This window comes from Cavia porcellus, unplaced genomic scaffold (assembly GCF_034190915.1).
Source record: "Cavia porcellus strain 051 isolate PalLab524CR breed Dunkin Hartley unplaced genomic scaffold, mCavPor4.1 scaffold_23, whole genome shotgun sequence".
Classification (NCBI taxonomy): Eukaryota; Metazoa; Chordata; class Mammalia; order Rodentia; family Caviidae; genus Cavia; species Cavia porcellus.
In genome coordinates, this window is record NW_026947506.1 from 15,683,221 (window position 1) to 15,693,878 (window position 10,658).

The window sequence follows — 10,658 nt, forward strand, 5'->3', positions numbered from 1 at the left end:
ATCATTTCTTCTTTTATCTGGGAAATTATTTCGAGTTTGAATTTCTTTAAAGCTTCCTGGAGTTGCTTGTCAACTTCAGTAGCTATTGTGTCTAATATATGAGGAGGATGGGATATATTTTCTTCTAAATACACTTCTCCTAGGGTTTCCTGATATGGGCTGGAGGTTTGAGGTTGTAATTTGGTCTTTCGTTTTGTCATTTTCCTATATTTCTGTGTTTCAAGTGTTATTTGAAAGCCTCCTCAGGATCTGTTGAAAATCCCCTTCTATGTTTGCAGCTACTGAGACTCTGGCACCACTCTACCCCAGGCCATTGGGCCTGCAGAACCAATGGCCCTCCTCTGCTTGTTCAGAACTCCGCGGTTCCAGACAAGCTGGGCCTCAGGGACACTGTGCGCCCACCTGCCCCTTGGTAGATCCACAGCTCTTGGATCGCAGCCGGGTTAGGGTACTCACCACAGACCGCAGTGCCTCAGGAGCCTGTGATCCCTCCCTGCTTGCAGAGATATCCACAAACCTCCAGACAAAGGAAGGGCCTCCTGCGGGCACTCCGGATCTACCCCGCTCCTCCTCTGCACGCAGATGGCTATGCGTGGCTGGGCTCAGGCCGAGGTGCCTCAGGAACCCGGGACCCCTCCTCCTCCAGACAAAGGAAGGGGCCTCTGCAGGCGGCTCCGGATCCGCGCAGCTCCTCCTCCGCACACCGATGGCCAGGCGCGGCTGGGCACAGGCCGAGGTTCCTCAGGAACCCGGGACCCCTCCTCCTCCAGACAAAGGAAGGGGCCTCTGCAGGCTCTCCGGATCCGCGCAGTTCCTCCTCCGCACACCGACGGCCAGGCGCGGCTGGGTACGGGCTGAGGTGCCCCAGGAACCCGGGACCCCTCCTTCCCCAGACAAAGGAAGGAGCCTCTGCAGGCGGCTCCGGATCCGCGCAGCTCCTCCTCCGCACACCGACGGCCAGGCGCGGCTGGGTACGGGCCGAGGTGCCCCAGGAACCCGGGACCCCTCCTTCTCCAGACAAAGGAAGGGGCCTCTGCAGGCGGCTCCGGATCCGCGCAGCTCCTCCTCCGCACACCGACGGCCAGGCGCGGCTGGGTACGGGCCGAGGTGCCCCAGGAACCCGGGACCCCTCCTTCTCCAGACAAAGGAAGGGGCCTCTGCAGGCGGCTCCGGATCCGCGCAGCTCCTCCTCCGCACACCGACGGCCAGGCGCGGCTGGGTACGGGCCGAGGTGCCTCGGGAACCCGGGACCCCTCCTCCTCCAGACAAAGGAAGGGGCCTCTGCAGGCGGCTCGGGATCCGCGCAGCTCCTCCTCCGCACACCGACGGCCAGGCGCGGCTGGGTACGGGCCGAGGTGCCCCAGGAACCCGGGACCCCTCCTCCTCCAGACAAAGGAAGGGGCCTCTGCAGGCGGCTCCGGATCCGCGCAGCTCCTCCTCCGCACACCGACGGCCAGGCGCGGCTGGGTACGGGCCGAGGTGCCTCGGGAACCCGGGACTCCTCCTCCTCCAGACCAATGAGCTATTTTTTTACAGTAAACAAGAAATGAATGAGTAATGACTAATTAATTATGAAATCTTGGTAAACATAACTGATAATTTTTTTTTTAATCTACAAATAAGCTCTCAAGTTGGTGAATGACATAATTCCCTGCTTGTCTTGGATCTGCTCACTGGAGTGATATGTCTACATTTTGGTGAAGAAAGAAATCTTTGTCCTGTGAATTGGGAAATTCTCCTTCACTTTGACATTGCTGATATTAGGAGTTCAAGAAATGTCCAGTGGACCAGTAGCTGACATCCAGTACAGCACAGAGATTAAAGCAGTGAAGTTCTCCTACCTATGGACCATCAGTAACTTTAGCTAATCCAAAGGAAATAGGTAATGCAATTGAAAGCTCAACCTTTTGACCTGAAGAAAATAATAAACTGAAAGGATGCTTACAAGTATATCCAAGAGGAATCAATTGAGAAAGGAGAAATACTCTGTCCCTATGTCAGCTAGAGATCAGCTGCCCAAGGAAAAAAGCTTGGGCAAAATTCAAAGTTTACATTGTGAATGATAAAGGACAGAACACCAGAGGTATGTCGAGTCAAGAAATTCATAGATTTGATCTAGGCACAGAATGGGGAATCCATCCTTAGAGATTTTCTTTTGGATGCAACCAATGGCGTACTCCCTGATTACAAGCTGACCCTCTTCTTTGAAGTGAAAGTGACACAAGACTCCACGGACAGTTTTAGCCTGAATAACAAGAATATGGTGAAGGCTTGTGAGCACTGGTTAACAAGTGATCTAGCAGGGCTGTGGAATAATTCCCTGTTGGCAGACTGTTGCTTGTTTGTGGCTGGCCAGGAATTCCAGGCTCACAAAGTCATGTTAGCAGACTGCTCTCCAGTTTTCACGGCCATGTTTGAACATGAAATGCAAGAGAGCAAAAATAATTGAGTTGAAGTCAGTGATATGGAGCCTGAAGTTTTCACGGAATTAATGTTCTTCATGTACACTGGAAAGGCACCAAAACTCGGCAGAATGGTATCTGATCTGCAGGCAGCTGCAGACAGGTATGACCTGCAGTGTCTGAAGCTAATGTGTGGGAAACACCTCTGTGGCAACCTCTGTGTGGTGAATGTTTTGGAAATTCTCATCTTGGCTGACCACAGTGCCTATGAGTTGAAATTTTGTGCAGTGCATTTCATCAACTTGCATATTTCTGACATCCTGGGGACAGACAAGTGGAAGTCCATAGTGGTGTCGCACCCTCACTTGGTGGCTGAAGCCTACCAGTCTCTGGCTTCGACACAGTGTGTTTCCTGTGTCCTGACCTGTGAGTAAGTCCTTGGAGACCCCAGAGGGCCAATGGTGTTTTGAAGAAATAAGAGACCCAAAGAATGGAGACAAGACAATGCTCCGATCAAGTCTCATTTATTCAAAGAAAGAGAAACAAATATTTAGTGTATAAGGGAAGGGTCTGGGTTCTGACACATCAGCAGTTAACTTAGAAACAGCAGGAAGTTCTAGTGATACTGGAAGCTATAAGGTAATTCCAGTCTCCTGCACAAGGACCCATAAGGCAGGCTAATTAGCATAATTGCTCTAAGGGCCAAACCAATGGGACATGTGACAGGCTAGGTGAGGAGAGTTGGAAACTTAACTACTAAAGAGAAACAACTTTAAGATGCTTGGTGTCTTATTAACATAAGATGACAGTCAATTGCAGTGTTTCCCACATTTGTAAGACTCCCCATACAAGCATGGAAGGCTGTCCTAAGATCCCACCTGACCATTTATCTTCCCAAAACAGTGGTCACAGTGGTTACGACTGAACCTTTGCTGGAGAGGAAAATATTTGGAGCTTTCATACGTTTACAAGGAAACACTGAACTGTGCTTCTCTAGGAATAGATGGCACCACTTTTCAATTTTAATAACAAGGAGATAGGACCTTTAGAATTTAGAAGAGTAACTTTTGCAAAGCACTTATAATGCAACTTAGAGGCAATTGGAAACCTGGATTTTATAATATGGTGCACCATGATTGTTGCAATGATGATCTCAAAGTAAAACCAAAGCATTTAGCAGGGAAACAGACACACCTGTGGACTATAGCTGCCCTTAGCAGGGAGGATCTTGGCCTCTTCCTGCACTTTTTTTCTATACATAAAATGTCATCTCACTTTACAGAATTTTTGGACTGCTCTTCCTTTTTCTACATTGGATAGTTAAAAGTCTGGGAAAATTTGAGTCTGGCCAGGTGACTCAGGGACCACCCATGTGTTGGATGCTCCAAATTTATATTGGCACTAGGCAAATTAGGGAATGAGAGAAGAAAAATACCCAGGACTTTGACATTTGGACCAAAAGAATTACCTGTGATGCATCTCTTTGCTACCTGGGCCATGACTGTGGGACCCTGGCATGCATTCTAGGTACTGCTCTGCACTTCCCAGCAGTGATAGTGCAGAAACTGCCTTCCTGTGAAGAATCAGACAATCATCAGGTTCCGGGAGCAAAGGGAGGGCAAGTGCTCAGTTTTAAGAAAAAGGAAAAGAAAGAGAAACAATAACAGAGTCGTTTTATGTCTACAAAAGTATTCATGTTCAGGGAAGCAAATTTTATTCCATCTAACTATGCCAGTATAAGGGTATAGTAAACATACCTCCTTATTGTACAATATTCAAGAGAGTCCTCACATTGTTAACAGTTACTGTTTGCAAGAACAGAGTATACACTCCTTAGCTATGCTATAAGTGAGAGATGGAAGAAAGAAGAGTGATTAGGAGATTTCATCTGGTAGGTGAGTGTTCTCACTATTTTACCTTTAACAAAAATCACTACTGGTGTTGGTTTGGAACCACTGTGAATCTTTCAAACTCAGGGGTACTTAAGAACATGCGAGAGTAGGAAACCCATTGAGTTCAACAGTGTGTAGTGGGATAAAATTGTATAACTATGAATTACGCATTCACTTCATTGCTACTCTATGAGAGTGTAAATGGGAGATAACAACTTATATAAGTTGCTAGAGGAGACTCTACCTCTGTCTCTTCTGCTGTGCACTTCCCCATACTTCCTGCTGTTTTTGGTCACATGTTCATGTGTGTTCTTTAACGTTGCAACCTCACTCGTACAAATCTCTCTCTTTCTTGGGGCTCCACAAACTGGATATCAGGGAAGAATGCTAAAAGTACATCTTACTCTTTTGCCTTCACTAGATCTATGGTCCTTAAATATTGTCAGAAATGTGTTTTTAAAACATTTCTACAAATTTATTTATCCTACATTCTCTTCTACTCTTTTATTTAAAACAAGAAAATGCCAAGGAAAGTCACTGAGAAGATAACTAAATATTTATCATTAAATGTTTTGAAAAAAATCAAGATTCTTCAGCTGCCCATAACAAACTACCTGCTTGTGTTGGAGCCATCCCAGTATCTTCTCATTAGTCCCTCTTCCTACAAAGCAGAACATCCAAATGTAAATTGTTTTCTTTTGGAAACATAAATTATTGCTATTATTTAAAAAATAAATCTGTATATTAAAATTACAGAGTTCTATCTCTAAGTCAAATTAACTAACAAAGAAATAGCTGGCAAACTGTAAATCCCTCTTGGTGAACGAAATGGAGCACAGTTGATTAGAGCCAACAATTGTGCAGGGCTGATGTCACACTTCCCAGATTCCTAGAGTGCAAATATGTGTGACAGTGACTTAGTGCCAAATGATTTTGTAGAGATGGAAATTAAACCTAAAGCACGAATATACAGAAATAATTTTACTTGCAAAGGGAAAGGGAAGCCAGTCAAGGTCTGCAGTTTAGGTGGATGGAGTCAGGGTCATTGTGATTTGGGTTCCAGTTAGGCTCTCTGGCAAGAGAGGGAGGTCAGCTGTTAAGAATTTGTGTGTGGGCTGGAGATGGCTGATCAGTTCCTCAGGCTGGTGGCCCTGTTTTTTTATCTTTATGGCTGAAAAGTGATTTGAACCCCAGGAAAGATTTGTCTCTGTGTGTCACAAGCCCAGTCACATAGATTGCTGTGTTTTAAACAATAGCAAAAGATTCTAGTGAAGATACCACCTGTTGGACTTCTCATGGTATAAAAACTCCTTGATGGCAGAGGTCCAACAAGTATTTCTAAACAAATTATAGTCCTTTTAAGGAAACAAGCAATTAATTGCACGTGGCAAGTCTGAAGTCACCTCATCATCCTATCTGTGATATTGAAAGATGCCTGGCTACAGTCTTGAGCTACATGGTAAAACATCCTGTTACATTTTCAACACTTAGATGACTAAAGCAAAGAAATTAACAAGGTTTCCAGGGGGCCAAGGTGTTGTTTCTGGTGGCAGTACAGTTAGATACAGTGAAGCTGAGGGACCCATTCCCTTTCCTTCATTCAAGTATAAACACAAATGTCTTTATTATTGATGCATAAGTTAACTGGGACAGTGAATCATTGACATTAATGAGAGACGGTATGGGATGCTAGAAGAGTCAGAGGGGTCTCACCATAGTTGGAGGCACCTGCGGCCAGAGGCATCTGCCACCAGAGCAGGCAGCTTGACTGGAGCTGTCTGATCACTATGGAAGGCACCTGAGTTTGATTCCTAAAGTACATGTAGCCTAAATCATTGAGGTTTCTGCTCCTCTTCCTTCTCCTTTTTTACTTTCTACATTCTGACAATTCTTGTTACTCTTATCTTGTGGTCTCAATTGACACGGTAATATTACTTCTATGAGAATCTATCCTTCAAATTTAGAAAAAGTGTTATTTATGAAGATGAAAAATTAGAGAAACAAAGTAAAATCAATACTACATAATTTTATACATAAACAAAAGAGTAGGTACTGGATCAACATATAGAAAAGGATAAAGGCAATTCCAAACAACTGAAAATTTGGGCTTGTATTTTCAGTGACTGTTTGCAAGGCCAAAGTTGTGCACAAAGTTTGACAATGGAAAATAGACCTCTTCACATGACGGAGAGGGAAACAGGATATGGGTTGAGTTTGAAATAACCTAAAAGAACTTTTGAATACAAGGTTTTCCAAGGTTTGGTTTCATCCCAGCCCCAGTTGTGAGGTGTGAACTTTGAAATGTTAGGGTCTATTTCAGGGAAGGTAACCACTGGGATACATCCCTGAGAAGAATACAGGGACCACAGACCTATGCCAATTTTTTTCTTTCCACCATGGCTACTGTCTAGTGAACTAGATCCTCTACCACACAGCCACTTCATGGTGAACTGGGTCACCACAGGCCCAATGCACACAGGCCAAGCAAATATGGATTAAACTTCTCAATCTGTAAGATAAAATAAAACAATTCTTTTATTAAATGTATTTCCTCAGGTTTTTTGTGACAGAAAGCTAAATAGCATAGAAAAATAATAAGCAATATACCCATCAGTGTGACATATACCTTTAACTCCAGCACTCTTGATTTCTGAGCCAGAAGAAATATTATCTCAGCCTGGGGCATTTAGTAATTTAATAAGCCTGTTACAGATTATGTCTACATATTCCTATGCAGTCATATTTGGGGATTTTTCAGAGGTGGCTGAATCTAAGGAGTATGTCTCTGGAATATTTAGGTAATATTCCTGAACATTGCTCAAAATGCTTACCACATAAACAGCTACTTTAACAACCCACATCGCAATTTATTTCTGTTGTGCTCCTGAGTTTAAACGACATTTATTCCCAAAGCATTTTTCAACTTTCCTCACCGAAATCAATGCTGTTTTCCTCACCCCTCTTGTTCTGTATGATTCTCGAGGATATGGGGTTCTTGCAACCCCTAGTACCTAGATGTGGTAAGTCAGCCTACATTTATTGGTGAATGTGTATACCAGTGTAGACCCATCTATTTCTTCTGTAGTCCAGAATCTACTGCATTTATATATTCTCTGTAGCTGAAATTTACTCAAATGAGCCTGCTGAGGGAAAACTCTGCTCGTCATGGTAGCCTCACAGGATTTTCTGTCCTGCATTGCCCATCAGCACTTGATAGGAAAAATAGACAGTGTGTCCTGGACCACTCAGCACGGCAGCACACAGGTGATTCTGCCCCCTGCCCTCCCATACTCTCTCACATGGGAGGCAGATGATAAACCACAAAGCTCTCCATGTTGACACCAATATGCATCAAGTTTCATACTCTCACATACTTTATTGTTAGTGTTTCTGGCCTGTATCTGCCATTCTCCTTCTCTGCCACTTTCACTTCGACCAAGTTATTCTTTTTCTTGACAAAACCCTCTTTTAACCAGCAAAGTGTAAGTCACAAGACAAATTCTGAGATGTGAATGTGCAAAAACATTTAATAAACCATAAAAGGAGAAGGAAATTATTCAACCTGAAACGCTGAAATTTTGCTAAGAGAATCAATACTAGATAGGAAAATTCAGACCTGAACACTTATTGCATGAGATTAACACTTCCAGAGGAGCTTCCAAAAAGCCAGAGAAGAACCTGATTGATGAAAGAGACAGAGTTTAATAATGAGACCAATATTCCATAGTTTTGCAACATTATGTCTTGGTTATATTTTTTATGATGCTGAGACAAAATAGCCAACACTCAAGGTTAATGTAGGGAAGTATTATATCCCTCACATTCGGAGGAGGATTCAGTCTAAAATTGCCTGGTTCCCAGGCAGTATGGCAAATGGCGGAGGGCAGCAACAGGTCTTGGAGCAGGAAACAGCACAAGGAATGAGAGGAAAAAGGGAGGAGCGTGGAGGAAAGATGCATTTTGTCCCTTATTTTGTATGCACTCCACACTCTCTTGAGTATAGTTTTGATACTGGTGATTCCTGAACACACATTTCAGCATCTTGCCCTGCCTCATTAGAAATTTAGAAATAGAGAAGCCAAGCACAGTCATGATATCTGCAATTCTAGCACTCAGAAACCTGAAGCAGGAGGATCAGTAAAGTAAAAAAAAAAAAAAAATCTAGTTTGGAATAGAGAGCAAGATGATGCCTCCAAAATGTTAACATTGTTAGTTGTTGAATAAGAATAAAATAAATTCAAAAGCCATGAAACAATCACTTTTCTCTAAATATATAGAAAAGAGAGGTGGTAGGAAATGTAACTGAGAATGAAACTTTTAGTAAGGCTCACCAGGTTGATTTGGATTAGAATAGGGTGGGAAGATCAACCCTGAGGTGGATCCTTACCTGAGTGGTATAAAGGGCTAACAAGAAGGAAGGGTAGCTTCTGTTTCGTTCAAGGATCTCTACCTTGCTAGGACCTTAGACTCCCTATTCTAGATTCCATCAAAACCACTTCAGTCTCCTGAGAGGTACTCAGGCCAGACTCAACAGGACCCCAGTATTTCAACTGTGTCATTTATATCTCCAACATGCAGACTGAAATTTTTCCTCTCATACATGTGATTTTTTGGGTGTTAATTGTAAGTAAGTCATGTAACTTTTTGCAGATTTGTTTATATTGCATTAAATCATTTTCCTTCATGTGGGTTTACTGATGTAGGTAGGGATATTTGAGATAGGTCATATTGGACTAGAAGGAACAGGATCCTCGATTTAAGCTGAATTTACAAGTTGAAATTACACTCAATTTTGAAACATAACGCCAGTTTATTTTATTTCATCTTAATGACATTTATGTTAGAAAGCAATAAGAATACATTTTGGCCATCCCCAGGTTCATTCAGAGAGTACTTGAGCTCTAGGTTTGGCATTTTGACACCAAGGACAAATTTAGTCACTTGATTATCCTCAATTTCAACTATCCTCCCTTGTAAAAAGAAACATTGCTCTTCAACTGGTACAATATTTTTTAGATGCTGATCTTCACTGGAGAATGACACACTTGAGTCAGACAAGCTGAAGGCCCAAATAAAGGAGTCTCCTAGAATGTTGCTGTGCAAGCTGTTTATGAGAATCATGGAAACACGTCCCTCCCATGATGCTTTTAGTTATTCCTAGGTGCCTTGTATCTTCTCAAATGCAACAGTATCAACCAAAGAACCAAAAGTGGGGAAGTTTCACAGCTAGATGTATCTGCACTCATGTTGAAGTGGAGGATGGAAACGCCAGAGAATACTGAAGGGAACTGTCCCAGTCAATTGGGGTGGGAGAGTTAGCAAGACTGAAGCATAAAAAGCTGCTGACCAAACTGCAAATTCCCATGCTCAGATTAGAGACAACAGAGAGAGCTACTTAATTTTTCTGTCTCATTCTCAGCAAAGTTTCTAAACCTTTGTGCTACAAACTCTGAGTGGAGTACAATATGTTACTGCAAGCTTAAGATGAAGCAAAAAATCAAGGATCTTAATAAGGCCGGTATCACAATGACCATAAATTTTCAGAGAGCCTAATTGCTTTGTAGGTCATTTTAGGTAATTGTGTTACAGCCTTGGTGTGCTTCATAATGTTAAAACCAAACGGCTCTTGTAGTTAGAGAACCTCTTAACCAGGCTGGATATGCCTGTGAACTTTTGTAGTGCCAGCATTTAGGAAGCATCAGCAGGAGGACTGCAAGTTTCATCTCTGATTTGCAAATGTGCTAAATTCATAAGAATTTTTTTTTAAACAACTAAGAGGAGCAGATTCATAACTCTGAGGAAAGGTTTCAGGTACAATTCCCAGTATCATCAAAAATGTTACCTAATGCCCTGCGTCATTTAGCATCATTAAAAGGAGATTTCCTTTTTAAAACTTTGATTTTCACAAGGCAGGGTTTGCCTTGTAGTTCTAGCTGTCTGCGAGCAGTTAGCAATTCTCCTGCCTCCATTTTCTCAGGGCTGAGATTACAGGCATGCCCCACCACTCCCAGTAGAAAGGAGATTTCATAGATTACCTATCCCTTCCAGTGATCAATAATGACATGTAATTGACTGATATGCTAAAAATCTTAGTAAATATATTTCTACATTATTATGTTAATCTGTTAGGCTCTCTACTTCACAACTCCTATGTCATCCTCCTTGTGCCAGATTTCCTGATTGAAAGAAAATTTGTACCAACAGTTGAAAAGAGAAATTTTTGTTGTCACTTGGGAAACTTAGTTTCACTTTCACCCTGACTGGTGAAGTCAAGTGTTCCAAATGCTCCAGCCACAGGAAAATGTTGAAAGCACCAGAACCTGACTGGCACTGCACCACAAAATTTAAAATAATGAAATTGTTT